This window comes from Passer domesticus, chromosome 6 (assembly GCF_036417665.1).
Source record: "Passer domesticus isolate bPasDom1 chromosome 6, bPasDom1.hap1, whole genome shotgun sequence".
Classification (NCBI taxonomy): Eukaryota; Metazoa; Chordata; class Aves; order Passeriformes; family Passeridae; genus Passer; species Passer domesticus.
In genome coordinates, this window is record NC_087479.1 from 18,426,189 (window position 1) to 18,441,727 (window position 15,539).

General features: G+C 37.0%; 1 long non-coding RNA gene across 1 annotated transcript in view; it reads left to right on the forward strand.

The window, feature by feature from the left end:
• LOC135302085 (uncharacterized) overlaps window positions 1-15,539 on the forward strand; it is a 31,551-nt gene that overhangs the window by 571 nt on the left and 15,441 nt on the right. The window lies entirely within an intron of this gene.

The following is a 15,539-nucleotide window of genomic DNA, read 5'->3' on the forward strand; positions in this document are numbered from 1 at the left end:
GAAAATGGTCTATGAAAGAAGCAAATCCTGAAGAATGTCTTAACCTCTGCTTGCAAGCTGAGGAGACAATTTTCCAATGAAAAAAGGCTGCCTGTCTTCAGAGCAACTTAGCAGCAGATTCTGAAAAACTCTGAGAACATACACACTGAAGAAACCTCCCTGAAATCATACTGAAGCATTACTGGATCGATGGGACAAGGCAGATTCTGTGTATGTCAGTCAGCTCAGAACAGTGCTGTACCAAATCCCGGTGTGTGATAAATGTGAAAAAGGATCTCTACTCTCTTAGAAAATGGGTCTCTATCTTGTTGTGTGCCCTCATCTTGCTTTTCTATCTTAAGTACAGATCCTTAATGAGGTTGACATATGTTACATTTGCTGCACTTGCTCCTAGTTACAATTTTTAAATTTTTCTGGTCTTTATCCAACAAACAAATTTTAAAGAAATTACTGGGAAACAGCTAATGGCTCATGGAGCAGAACCTTTATGTAGGGAAGGGAAGAGCTGCCTTTTCTTTCCAATGAAAATAGCCATTCAAGGTAATTTGTCCAAGAATCATCTGGGACTGGTAAGTCTCTTATTACAAAAACACAGATGTTGGGACTGGAAATTAATTTACTGGCTTTGTTTGTCACCTTCTGGAATGGAATTAAACCAGTGCCCTGAAGACTGCTCTCTGTAAAGACTAGTCTGTTTTCTGTTTTGCTGGTTTCTTCCCTCTTCAACATCCACACAGTGTGAAAATGAAAGACATCCTCCCTGCCTCTGTAATGCTGAAATCCACTGGTGCTCTTGCTTTCAGAGAGCAGGAGGAGGCAAAGATCTGGGTCTGAAGAAATCTCTGGCATACCAGTTTACTTGGTGCTACCTTTTGTTCAAACAAAGCCATGTACTGAATACAAAGGCAATTCCAAATGTCTGCAGTCTGTTAATCAGCATCAGTACATATCACAGCAGTTTCAGCAAATTGTTTATTTTGGTACATGACTCATTGCTGCAGGTGAGCAGTGCCTGAGAATGTACTGACAGGACTGCCCCTAGACAGTTGCACTGAATGCCCCTATTTTGAAAACACTTGATTCTCATTCTCCTTCTTTGCAAACAGCTCTAAATTGAAGATTATCAACTGTGTAAAATCCAGACAGGGAATTTCAAGCTGCTGACACTGTGGCATTGAATATACAGAGCTCAGCAGCAAGACGCCAGCAGCAATCTGAAATAACCTTCACTAGACCCCCCATCTAATAACTACAGATTCAGAACGTCATTGCATGTGCAGCCTCACAAGGTTATTGAATAACAATCCTATTTCTGCTAATAGTAGATGCTCCTAGTTCTCTTATAATTAGTCACTGTGGAGGTTTTATAAAGGGTATTGAATTGAAAGTTACCACTGTGAAGGAAAATACACATACACATACATAGAGCAGACAGAATTATTTTTCTACCACTCATTTACAATAGTCACAGCTACCTCTGGCACTTTCTGTGTACACTGAGGGCCTTTTATGCTCCGCACTCTCTGAGTGATTATTGTTCTGGGAGAGGCTGGGACCTGAACATCTGCAGCTCCCCTACAGCCTGCTAAATCACTTCCCTCTGCAATGGTCACCTAACTGAAACAGAACAGACATTCCTGGTTCTAACAGGGAGAACAAGAAATCTTTCCTCCAGCAAACAACGTGACTGTGCTTCCCACTCTGGGTGACAGCCAGTGTAAACTGGACGAAATGGCTGAAGAGCACAGAGAATCTCCTTAATCAGTGATGATCTTTATAATTTATGCTGTTTAAAATAAAAGTTCCCAACTTTGCCAGGTGAATCAACAACGATGTGGTCAGCAGGCTGGCATGACATCAGATTGGTGCCATGAACATCAGTCTGTTCCAGACTTCCCCCTAAAGGTCAAAGGAATGAGGCGTGAATAGATAAACAGACTCATCAATAATAATATCTTTTATTTTCCAGACTGATGAGCTGTAAGTTAGATTGTTAGCACATTGTGATGTGTGGATGTTGGCAGATTTTAATACTCATAAAGACAGCTGTATCTGCAACATGGGAAACTTAAATTTTAGTGTAAATATTTGAGGGATGAATACTGAGATGACAGATTCCACAGTGCTTCCACCATAATAAGCACTGAATGACCTAACCAAGCTAGCTCAAACTGGGTTTGGGTCCCAACTGGTCTCTTATTTCACTGCTGAAGAAAAATAGAACCCAGTTCAGGTGCTCTGCAGAAATCTGACACAAAAAGTGTTGCCTGAGGGGAGTGCATGTGCATGTTCAGTGCTACAATAATGAGTGGTCTGCACAATCTTGGGGATATGTGCTTGCTTTGAATGCTCAGATCTATGCAAACACATCAGCATCTGCCTGCCACTGCCCTTGACTTCATCAGTGACTGCATCATTTGCATTTTAATGCAGAGGTTCTCAGTAGAGTTTGCCTAAGCTGCACATTTGTGAAAAGGAGTTAAATTACTCTCTTTTCTTGGTTATTCCAAAGTCTCAGAGAGAGCCATAAAGTAAGATTTCTGGCTGAACATCAGAAAACACACATGTTCTTTTTTTCCAGCCATGTAAGGCTCAGTGCTTTCAACATTTTCTGTTTGCAGGGGTCTGTGTTGTGTGAATAACTAGAAAGCTATCCAAACACAAGCGATTCATTGCTCTGTAATAATATAATTTGTTTTCTAAAACAACCAGAAAGCTAACTCAAGCTTCTTTTCCTATAGTATTTTATTATGAAATTTCTTCCCTAAACTACAGAAATGAAACTATTTATTATTCATATTTTGATAAAGTAAGCAAATATATTTATAAATCTTATACGGAAAACCTCTTAAAGCCACTTTTGCAACCTAAATATCTGTCACTTGAGACCCAAATTTCTTTTCTCATTGCCTCATCTATATTTTCACTTCAAAGGCTGTTGTTTTGTATTCAGCAGCAGCATGCTCAGCTATTGTTTCCCCTATCACTCTGCTATCAGGGGTTCTGCAGGTTGACAGCTATTACCGTGGGCCAAGAGAAAATGAAGTCAGCACAGCTACATGTGCTTTTTCTGTGACTGGCATGCATGATATCCTAATCAGTTATCATTCAGTGGTCTTCTCACCTCGTTTCCAGCCTTGATTTAAGAGACATTTTGAAAGCACAAAATCAGTGTGTGTGACATTCTGTTCTTTTCTACTCCAGTACGGAAATAATTTTAAAAGTTACATATTGCTGAGGCTACCTGTGATTCATTAAATTAATATTCTGCTCCTGGCAAATGACCTGTGTCCTATGGAAGGATGTAAAACAAGAGGAAATTAGACTTGAAAATTTCTTTCTTTTTTAAGTGACACTGGAAAGATAAAATTTGTGAAATGAAATGTGATGAAAACTTATTGCTAATATGTAACAGTACTATATTGTTCAGAAACATTTATTCTTTGTATTTCATCATCTTAGACAATGTCTCAAGATTTTTTCATCTTTCTTATACTCCTTTTTTTCTTTTTGGTGATTTTTTTTCACTGACATGGTATTACAGTGTTCTGATATACCAATATGTAGACTTTTAAAATTTAAATATAGCACTAAATGTAAATAAAAATAAAAATTTCTTTTAAACTAGTAAAGATTTTTGAAATGGAGCATTGAGAATTTACAATGTTGACATAGAAACTTCACATATTTGAATTTTTTCCCCTTTTTTTGATGAAAGAATCAATAATTATTTCTCCAAGAATCTTTAAGAATATTTTCTTTTAGAAGTCTTAGGAATGAGTGCTACAAAACAAAATTTTTCTAAGTTTTCAAATAACAAAATTCTGGCTTCAACTTATACAGTAAAAAAATTAAAACCAAAACCTTTTATAGAAAAAAAAGATTATTAATAAACTACCCTGTACTATCAGGTTTTATTCTAATGTCACTTAATAAAGAAACACGTCAACAGGGAGTTTCTCCTTCTGAAAAAAATAGGAAAGAAAAACTATACAACCCTCCTGACCTTGTGGCTAAAAAAGGAACAGATCTTCCGATGAACTGGGTTTCATCTGCAGAAAATTGAACATCTTAGTGATGAAAATTATATATTCCTCAAAGCTGGAAAGTAAGAGGTGTTTACCATGTTATTTATTTTACAGCTCATTTGATCTGGCTTCAAGCTCAAAGGTCAAAACCAAAGAGTCCTCCTCTGCAAGGTTCCAGGAACTCCAGGACCTAACATCCTCTTCTTATCACAGATCAAATTATCACGGAAAACTGTAGCACCCCAAACACATCTAAGAGAAGAATGGTCAAAACATTACAGTCCATGTTCCTAGGCAATGTAGGCTGGAAGACAGACAAGGGAGCCTCCTCTCCATCCCTGCTGCTGCCAGGGCCCTGGGGGTACCCAGGAGTCCTGACTGACCTGGCCAGGGACCCAGGACCCCCCAGCTCCTCTGCCCCTTCCCCAGGGCTCCATTTCAGCTTCAGCAGATGATATTCAGGAATGTCTCAAGGGAGAGCTGGATCCAGCTAGATTCTGGCCCTCAGTTTGGGTGAGACGACATCGGCTGGGAAACATAAGGAAGGGGAATGGTCCAATGTGCCGGACCTTGAACTATGAGCTCTGCCTTCAGGCCCAGTGAAGGGGCTTCAGTCTGTTCCATTTATCTGTGTAACACTGGCCTCAGGACACTCAGGGACTGTTTCTCTTGGAATATTTCTTTAGGGCATTAAAGGAAGTGAAGAGTAAATACTACCGAGTATGTGGCAGTCAGACAATTGTCATCAGGGCACAATGACTTTCAAATATCAGTGAAACACCTCACAAACCTCAGGTCTGAGGCCTCACTTCTGGGCCAGAACATTAGCTTAATAAAATAAATGGAATGCCTCTTGCTGTTCAGAATTTGTCAGCACATGTAGTTTTCCTGACTTTATTTTTGGCACAGTTATCAATCTGCTGTTCTCAGTCCCTCATGTAGACTCCAGGCTGCATTACTGGGCTGTGCGTACGGAGGGAACCAAAGAGATCATTGCTTTGTCATGGAATTGGCTTGCCAGAAACACATGAAAAGCCACAGGTCCGCTATGGAAAAGAGAGAAAACCTGTATTTCTGGTATTTCATAGTTACTCTTATCAAATGACCTTCCAAATATGTAACAAAAGCAATCAGCTTCTGCTGTGATGCTCCCTGGAAAACACTTCAGAAACCAGCACAGTTTGCACATCTTAAAACAAAGCACAACTTTGTAGGAGCTTGTCTATTAAACACTCAAGTGCTTGTCACCATTCTCCTACAAAACCACTCCTTCTCTAATCATTGTAATATGAGAAAGTTGGTATTTGAGAATGCAGCACTGCAGAGAGACAAAGGCTGGATGTACTTTACTCATCAACATGACTTATTTTACTATTGTTCTGCATTTGTTGAGAATTAATCCTAAGCTAGGTGATGTTTGTCACAGTTCTAAACTTACAGAAATCAATGTGATATGACAGTATTTGCTTGCCTAAAAACTTCAGAGAAGTTTTGCTGTTTGTTCCAAGATATGTCTGCTATATTTGGGTGAAAGAGGGCATAGAGAGAATGTCTATGTGACAGATTTTTTAATTACTTCATCTTTTCAGCCATGCAAATAAGAAATCAGTACAATTTAATATATTTACTATAAATTTGGTGCCTGCTATCCTCTTTCCTCCTCAGCCCAAGTATCCTCAACCTTTACAAAATTTAGACCCTCTTCTATATATTTCATCTGGCAGATAGTTACAAGTAGAGAAAGGTAAAAAACATGAGGTAAAAAGTAGGGGTGTACTTCAACACACTGCAACATATTCTGGGAATAAAAAAAAGAGACATTTCAATAATGGTATAAGTGAACTTTTAAGGCATCTTACAAAAAAAAAAAAAGGCTTAAATAAGCAATGTTTCTGAGAGCACAGTTTCATGGCCCCTAGGCCCAGAATAATCCTGACAAATACTCTCTGTTTAACTATACTTTTTAACTTAAGCAAATCACTGGATTCTTGTAAGCAATCAGAAAATATGGCATCTCTAGAGTTTGAAATGACCTTTGTGCAAGGCTGTGAATCCTTTGTACCTCCACTGTTGGCTGACGAAGATGTGTTAAATGAGGTGCATTGCTCACAATCCTTTCTGGCAGACTAGTACTCTACTTTAGCCTCACAGATTCCCTGCTTTGAATATGGGCCTAAAAACTCCTTTAAAGCACTTTTTTTCTTACTACATTTTCTAATTTCTTTGTTCAATAAAGAATTCAGAGTTGAGATTTGCTAAATTGTGATCTGTGCATCATGACAAATTATTTAAGCCAGTTCTCAGTTCCTTTCTTGGCTTTGAGTAAGAAATGTAGAATATGTTTACCCACAGACATGGTCTGTCATACTGAGTTCATAAAACAATTTTGAAATGCCATTCTGGAGACACATGTAGTCAGTTATTCATCCTCTCTTACCAAGGTAAGAACTGATAGGGGCCTGCTTAGCTGAGAACTTTCACAATGCCTGTTGTTCAAGAGTAGTCTAACTTTTTTATGACTTCTAGCAGAAGCAACTCTGATTCCTTAAACCTCTGAACTGTTGTTTAACTACTCCATTTCTGACCTAGCAAATAAAAGCATTTGAGACTTACACCTTACTTAGCACAGGTGAAATCTACAGTTGGAGGCAGTAAGCAACAAATTTAAAATGCAGCTAAGTATAACTGAACTATATTTTCTTTTTCTTTTACAGCAAATACAGAAATAAAGGTAAATACAGTAATTCAAATTGTGCAGATGAGTTTATTAAAATGAGTGTATTCTCCTTCAGTCTCACAACACAGTCAGTGGTACCATAAAGAGAATTAAGGAGTGCCAACCCTTTCTGTCATTGTGTAAATCACTTTGAGGGAATTAATTTCCTTGAACTTCAGACAAACTGCCTAGCTCTTAAAAGCCTAAAGTAGTCATTCAAGCACCTTTAATAGGGGATAAAAATGACCATGCTCAAAGGCAATTACCCATTTTCAAAGCCAGGTATGCAATGCTGTAGTTTTACAATCAGTTTAAACCAGATTAAGCTGTCAGGGTTCTAATTCTCCCTTGTGTCAGCACAAGCATTTACCTTCTGGTTAAAACTAAACAGCGGATTTTTTGCTATGTTAGTTTTAAGCAAGATCAATTCACCGACCTGGTTCACTGTACAGCTATACAAAGCTTTCCCAGGAGGGAAAAGATGGCAGGGAGGTGAAAGCGGGGTGATAGATACACTTCTCTGGGCATCAGTGCCAGATGCTGCTTCTGCGAATTGATTGTGAAGTTACAGCATTAGAGGCAAAAGGTTGCTGTCTCTATTCATTACAGATGGGACCTCACTGGCTGACCTGGGCTACAGGGCAGTAGAAAACACCCTAAAGATACAAGTGTAGAGTAGCTGAAAAGACTAACTTGAAGACATTAATTTTTTCATGTAGAATATATTTCTTGATGAAATGGAAAAGTATTTTCTTTTTTTTTCTTTTCATCTTAGATCACTTCCAAACATTCTGTGTGCATAAAACTAAAGAGGGTAGTTTTTTACAGAACAAAACAAATTCATTTTCACAATACTACAATATGAACACATATTGTACTTATATTTTAATTTAACTAGGCACAGGGGAACTAAATACATAGTCTAAGTCAAATAGAAATATGGGAGAACTAGACCCACAATATATCTTGACTACAGTTTCTATCAAAGGCTGAAGCCCTTTGGGATTCATATGGATTGATAAAAAAATTAGAAAGGAAAAAAACAATAAACTCTAATGGAAACCATGTTTCTGTTCTGTTGCCAGAAGGGGTTATAATATTCTTAGTACTACAGATCTCTCAGAATGAAAAGCGGGCACAAAGAGGGAAGACGCAACATGAGGGGAGGGGAGGAAAACAAGCTTACATTTGGTTTTATATCTTACAGTGTTAATGATTGGAAGGGGGTCATTTGATGTGACAAATAGGTCTGTCATCTTCTAGCTTACCAAAAAGTGAAAAAAATTCAGACCAGTGGCACAATTTGTTTAGAAGATGATAACAGAGTAGAAGCTTCCACATAGTTTGGAAATGGCATTTAGAGGCATTTTCCAGAGATAGAGGATTGTGTTTGTGAGACTGACTTGTTTCTCTGCCCTCTAAAGACAGCAGTAAATTTCCTCTGCCCATGACAAATAGTCTACCCTTAAGTGCAGTAGACCTGATCCAGACCCAGGGACAGAATTTCTCTACCATTTAAGGGACTGAAGACTAAGTTCTGCAGGAGCCTTTGACTTCAGAAGTCTTTTCTGTTGCTAAATTTTGTTATTATTTGTCATTTAGCTACAATTCAAGGACTAAATCTGCTATGAGAAACTCCTGTCCCAAGCATGGAATTAGGGTTTCCATGGAACATTGTCTTCAATACACCAGATCTTTAGTGAAATTCAAAGTTTGTTACACATGTAAAACTCAAAGCACTCTGCGCTCATATCTTAAATGAAATTTATCTGAGAGGTATAAATAAAGGCAAGAAGTTAGCTGGGCTAGCAGAAAGGTACTGAAATATACAACAGTAGAGACAGTAGTGTTCTTTTCCTGCCTACAACTTAATTTTTAGGTTATCCTAAATCATGAGCTTCAGGTGGCTGTCAGATACGAGTTTTGTTGAACTAGTTTGGATAAGATCTGAATTAATTTGTCTTTTTAGTCTGTTTGCCCCATGTTGTAGTTGATCCTCTTCAGGTTGTAGGTACCAAGATTCTTCATGATCTGTGGTTCTGCCCCCCTGTTCTGCTCTGGTGAGACCCCACCTGCAGGGCTGCAGCAGCTCTGGGGTGCCAGCACAGGAAGGACAGGGACCTGCTGGAGTGGGTCCAGAGGAGGCCACCAAGATCATCAGAGGGATGGAGCGCCTCTCCTGTGAGGACAGGCTGAGAGAATTGGGATTGTTCAGCCTGGAACAAAGAAGGCTTTGGGGTGATCTAATTGTGGCCTTCCAGAGCCCAAAGGGAACTTACAGGGAAACTGGGGCAAGACTATCTACAAGAGCATGCAGTGACAGGAAAAGAGGGACTGAGCTCATCTTGAAGGAGAATATGACTGAAAAGATCACTTCTGCTACTTTTTGCATCCCTCACCCCTGCCCCAAAAAATTTTCATTAGGTAGGAGAGATACTATGACTGTTTTTGATTGCAATTTTACATTATGCTCTCTACATAAATGCAAAAATATAGAGGATATCAAGTAGCAATGAAAATTCATATTTTTTGAGCTGAATGAGAAATGGTGAAGAAATGCTGAAATGCTTCCTTTTAAAAAGTAGCTGGAACAATGACTGGAAAAGGGGACTGTGCACATCCAAAGTGTGATGCTGTGATTAATTATCTTACTCGTAAGAGGAAGAAAACAACTATTATCATGGTAAAATAAGATATTATTCAGTGGGAAATTATATCAACAGAAGCTTCAGGAAAAGAAAAGAAAGCTTTTGTGTGGTCTTTGGCATGAAAACAAAACAAAACCTGGATCAAGTTATAGTTGATATAAACAATAGAATCTGAGGGTTTTATGACATCATTTATGGAATTTTAATTAGTACAGAGACTCATGAAGCTGTCAGACTACAGAGACTGAAGCAGAAATTAGGAGTATAGAACTCCAATGCATACAACAAAATAGTCATCTATTTTGAATGCTAAAACTTTCCTTTATATGTCAAAATAATACTATAAAATTAATGTTTCATTGCTTCTATTGACAATCTTTCTTTTCACAGTGCTGCCTTGGTTTACTAAATGTCAGTTTAGAGTGCAATGTGTCCAACAGATAAAGAAAAATATATTTTAAAATGTTAAATTATTTAATGTTATTAGATTTGTTAAAAAATTATTATTGTAAATTGATATTATGCAATTTGCTTTACCCTAGAGAAACCCTTTGCACTTTTAAGGACTTTCAGTGTCTGGAAGACACTAAGATAACCTCTGTGACTTTAAAAAGCAGGTGGAAAATAACTCAAAAAAGTCACATCCAGCTCTCTTTTTTGTTAATATGAATTGAGCCTGCAATGAAACAATCAGGAAGGGGAAAAAAAAGCCCCAAGGAATAAAATCAAATACTGACATAAGTTCAAGTAACTAATGAGATCAAATACTGATTTTTTTTTCTTATTTTCTTTCTAAACTGAGGATGTTCAGTCTGTGTAGCATCTCAGGCCCTCAAATAGAAACGGAGCCTGACATTAAAATGTATTTTTTCCTGAAGAGCAGTGCTATCTCCTGTTCAAAGGCAGGAAACTACACAGTATTGTGTCTTCTCAAGTTCAAAAGTAAATTTGAGGTTAAGGATGTGCCTGAATAGAAACCAAGGTCTTCTGATCTAATCCTTAGTAAAGTGTAATCTTGACAGAAAAGGTGGCCTCTCCCCCCATCAATCAAGCTGTATTGTCTTCTGGCAGCAGGGTAGCTATCCTTACTTAGGTGTCTTTGGGAAATGCATACTTATTCTTGAGAAGATACTAAATTACACCAGTCTGCCTGGGAGTAAGTCAGAAATATAGTTTTTGTCTTTTAATTACAGTAATTACTTTTTATGTCAGAAAAACCTAATGTACCTTATTTGCTCTTTAGCTAATTCTCCAACACCAACTCAATGGCTGTGGGAAACAGCAGACAAATTAATTTTCTTTTCTGTGTTGTAAATCTATGAACCTAGGGAAAAAATCCAGTTTTATAATGGTATATGCAGTCTCTAAAGTAAAAGAAGATGGGGATGCAGTTTGAATTAAAATTAGTCAACTAGCATGATAAAGTTAACCAGCCTGGTGTAAGAAAATTAAGGACAAAATTAAATGATAAAACGTGAAAAAACCCCCAAACCTATAAATAAAAAAGAGTATGGGAATTTTCTAAAAGAAAATTCAAAGGCAGAAACATAAAACATTCAATGAAGGGAAAACAAACAAAAGGCTTGAATCATGAGACATTGCACCCTGAAATTAGAGCCACGTATGATAAATGGAGGGAACAAATGTAAGTTAAAAAAACACTGTTAAAAGTTTGGACATATGTGAAACTTTGTCTTACAGCTAAAAAAAGGACAGAGTGGAACAGAAGGACAAGAAAAGGCGACTATATAAATTACAGATAAAAAATTTTGCTTTTGGTTGGTTAGTGTCATCACATGGTGTTAGATTTCAATAGAATAGAACAGCACACATCACTATCATATGAGTACATTTTAACACCACTGAAGAGGAAGATATTCAAAAGCACACAGTTTGAATATAGATATACACAAAGCCAAAAGCCAGCAACAACAGAATTGTAGACAGGAAAAAAAAAAAAGAGTTTAGGTATATTTAGTATGTGCTTCATTATTGCAAATTTCAGGGATAATATTTAGAGCATAGGGCTTCTTTTTGAAGTTAGATGATGTGGCTTTTTGTAAAAAGCATGCTTTCATCTATTTCTCTCCAGTAAGCAGGACAGCTGAAGCATCATTTGAAATAAGTAAGTGACCAAAATATGAATGGAGGTGGTATTCAATGAATAGGAATTACAATAAACAACTTTAATAATTACAAACAAACATAGAAGAAAGGACTCAGAGCAAATAAGCAAAAGCCTGAAACAGCAAATTACAAGAACTGTGGAACTCACCAGAGTTTTCTCAGTGATTCCAAATGTCATCCATAATTAACTCAGAAAAATCCCCTGTTCTATGAAAGAAAAATTTAAAGAGGAAAAGGGTTTTAGACATCTGCGCTAAATGAAAGTAATGGAAAGTGCCATGGTAGAATAGGAATGTAAAAGTACAAGACTGAATGCAGATTAAACACAGATATGATAACTCGTATACAGAACAAATTACAATGAGTTCTCAGTTCTTTTGAAGAGAGATCACGAAGGTACAGACACAAAAAAAAACAACCAGGTAGTGCTCTTTATAATGCCATGTAAATAGCATTCACAATTCACAGGACAGAGAGCAGGAGATGCTAAAACAGGCAAAGGAGCATATTGGGAATTCAGACAGACATCTTGAAATGAACCATGTCAGAAGCAATAAAAATATTTCAGGTCTGGTTTGCTTTTCTTCTCCAACATGACAATAAAATGAAAAGCTTAGATTTTCAGAGATCGGAGAGAGCAACAAGGACTGTCAAGATGATAACGTCTCTTTAAAATCTTTTCTGCATCTTCTGCTTTTGAGTGTGCTCTGGTTATATTTTAGAGGTAATATGTACACTATGTAAATGAATGCTTGAATCTGCATGCTCAAAGGACAAGAATGCCTTAGAAGACAAAATACCACTCCCATTTGTATAATTGCTTTATCTCTGCCACAGATACTTAACATCTGTTCTTGCTAACACTTCTGAAGTTGTCTGGGAGCTTTGACTCAGCTCATTAGCAGGTTTACTGCAGCCAAGAAGTCAATGGACCACAGAGCAAACTGTCTTTTTCAGAGGCAAAAGGGAAACAGACATATGAAAATGGACTAATGCATACACCACTAGAAAGGTTCAGTGTCACTGCCCTGTAACACCTGCAGTGCTTGTCAATGCAGTAATGATGTATTAGTGTGTTAATGAGGACCAAACACAGACAACAGGACTCACAGGCACCATCAGAGTCCCTGCATAAACTCAACCGTGGCACTGAACTAGGATAACAGAAATAATCATCCAAATTTTAACCTATCTGTGCACTGGCCCCCGGCACATATTTATTGTGCCTCTTCTATCTAGGTGGAAGTTGTTACACACATACAGGCTGACAGACAATAGGCTTTTTCTAGTTTACAGGGAGAAAAAAGTCTTGATCTTAAAATTATTTTAGTAACATGTATTTCATGCAGAAAGAACTTGTAGCACTGCAGCTAAGCTGTTCCTGCACCTTACATTCCAGCCAGAGCTGAGGACACATGCAAATAATACCATGTGAGTGACATTAAAAGCTTCCAGAGGGAAAAGTCATAGCAGAGAAGATCACAGTATCAATTCGTGTCAGCACTTCCAGGAGACCTACACCATATTAGGTATCCTAATCAGGCTAAAGCAAATTTCATTGCAGTGTGCTCCATATATTCTTGGTCTTTTACAACATTTTTAGTGCTATACATTTCTTACTCAAGTGGTCACGACTAGTTGCAAATCCTCTCTTTTGCCTTAAAATCTTTTTTTTTTTTGGTAATAAATTTTTGTAATTTAAAATCACTGGACAGCTATTTTCACACTGGAAATAAAAACTTTAATTATTGATACCAAGATATTAAAGTATAATTTTCAATACTTTACTGTTTATTTGTACAGCATTAAGCTAAAAGTATGGTCTAATATTTTACATGTCTTTTTCTTTTTAAGTGCTGTTTACAGACTGCCTTGACTTTTTAGAGTAATATCTATTGCTTACCACCCCTGCCATATTCAACCAAAGAGAAAAAACATTGGGTAGGTTTTCTTCATCCAGAACCACAAAGAGTAGAGTCAATTAGAACATTTTCCTGACACAGCTGTCAGTAAGGTGCAGGGTAGAACTGAAACCATCTTGCTTTTGGGCAGGTGATGTGCATGCCTGAATGCTGGCAGCAGAACACCTTTCAAGTTGAAGGTGAACTAAAGAGCTCAAAAACGGATGCAGCAGATATGAAATAAGAAGAAATTGCTCTGGAATACTTATATATGTTTCAGCATTATGTGAGGTCAAATTATCCCTCCCCAGTATTTTATATTTAGAGCTCACCTGCTTCTAAGAATGGCATGAAACTCAGGTGCTTATCTTTAACTGCTTTGTGCTAGAATCTGCCAAGATTAATTTCTGTGCAGTACATTTCACACAGCTGCATTTAACAATAACTTTCAAAAAGAGATCCCAGACATAGATATGGATTAATAAATAAGCATGGCTCCTGGCTCTGATGGAAAGTGTGGGCCATACAATAGAAAAATACATGGCTTGGGAAACAGGTGGGACTGCTGAACACTTTCAAGCTAGGCAGCTGTTTCTGTATTCTTTTCCTGATAGTTACATCTCTGATCAGTGCATCACTTTACAAGTACAGTTCTATGTAATTTTCCAAAGCATTACTGTTTGGAGTATGTACTGTACGTATGGAAAGCTGAGCTTCCTCACCTTCCTTCTGCAAAATCCCACCAGGCCTCTCTAATCCATGACCTAAGAGATGAATGGAATTAATGGTGAATATCTTGAGGGCCATTTTAAAATTTATCAAAAGTTGCAGGATCTAATTACTTGTAGAAAATATATGTGTTTGACAAGTGCACAGAAAGCAACTAAGACCCCCTCTTAAAGCGTTTTTTTTTTTTTTCTTTAACTGAGAGATTGTCCTTGTTTTATGTAATTTCTCTATTCTAAAATGCGCTAGTATGTTAACACATTATTCAGTCCCACTTGGATATTTTCAGCATACTTAATCACAGTATTCTGTGATAATTTTTTTTTAATCTCTGTATAATCTGATACTAGAAATTTCTGTATTAGTGCTTTATGGCATCTGAAGATTTTTTTTGTAGCTATTTACAGCTATTTGCAGTTACAATGATTTGAAGCAACATAAGGTACTGCATTAAGCACCTTAGACAATTGTTTCCACAGTTGAATTTCAATGACACTTCAAATCAGTGATTTTGTATGCCTAATTGAAAACTTTTTTCCTGAACTTTCTTCTTGACAATAGATAAATTTATCCTTGTAGTTTCCTCTGAGAGAGATGAATACTACACTCTCCCATTTTACAGATGAGGATATGCAGCATAAAATCAAATCACTTGTCCAAGATCAGACAGACAGTCTTTGACAAAACTATGAACTCTAAATCCCAGGATACCAGTGCAGTCACTGGACCACTTTTCAGCTTTAGAGAACTACCCTTTCTGTCAAACATCATCTTTAAGCTTGTTGACTTTTGAAATTACTTGTCCCTTGAAAATGGCAAAGTTGTGTTAAATGCTTTACAATATTGGGAAAATTGTATGTTATTCAATTTTCATCAAAGCTAAATGAAAGCCCTGAAATATGAAAATGACAGCATTTCCCTCTAGTGGCTTTCTCAATATTTCATAGTGTCAGGAAGACAATTTTTTTTCTTTAGCTTTTCTCTTTTGACTTATTCCTTCCATACAGTCTTTTTTTCTCTCACTGAATAACTCAGGTTTTAAATTTCTTTCAAATAAATCTTATTTCTTGAACTGTTACTTTTCACCAAAAAGAAATTAAGAGAAAGAAAAAGGAAAAAAACTATCAATTTTTTTTTTTTTTTTTTTTTTTTTTTTTTTTTTAACTCAACACTTTTGAGTAAGTTAATTCCCACACCACATACAGTTAAAAAAAAATGAAATATCCTCTCCGCTCCAATTTGGTGAAGAGTAGAGTTCTAACAAAAGGTCTTTCCATTCCTCTTCTGATTTCATTCTTTCTCTGTTCATTGCTAATCACTATACAAAAGCATTTGGTCATCCTTAATGCATCTTAACATCCAGGAAAAAAAAATTATAATCAATTAAGAGAAT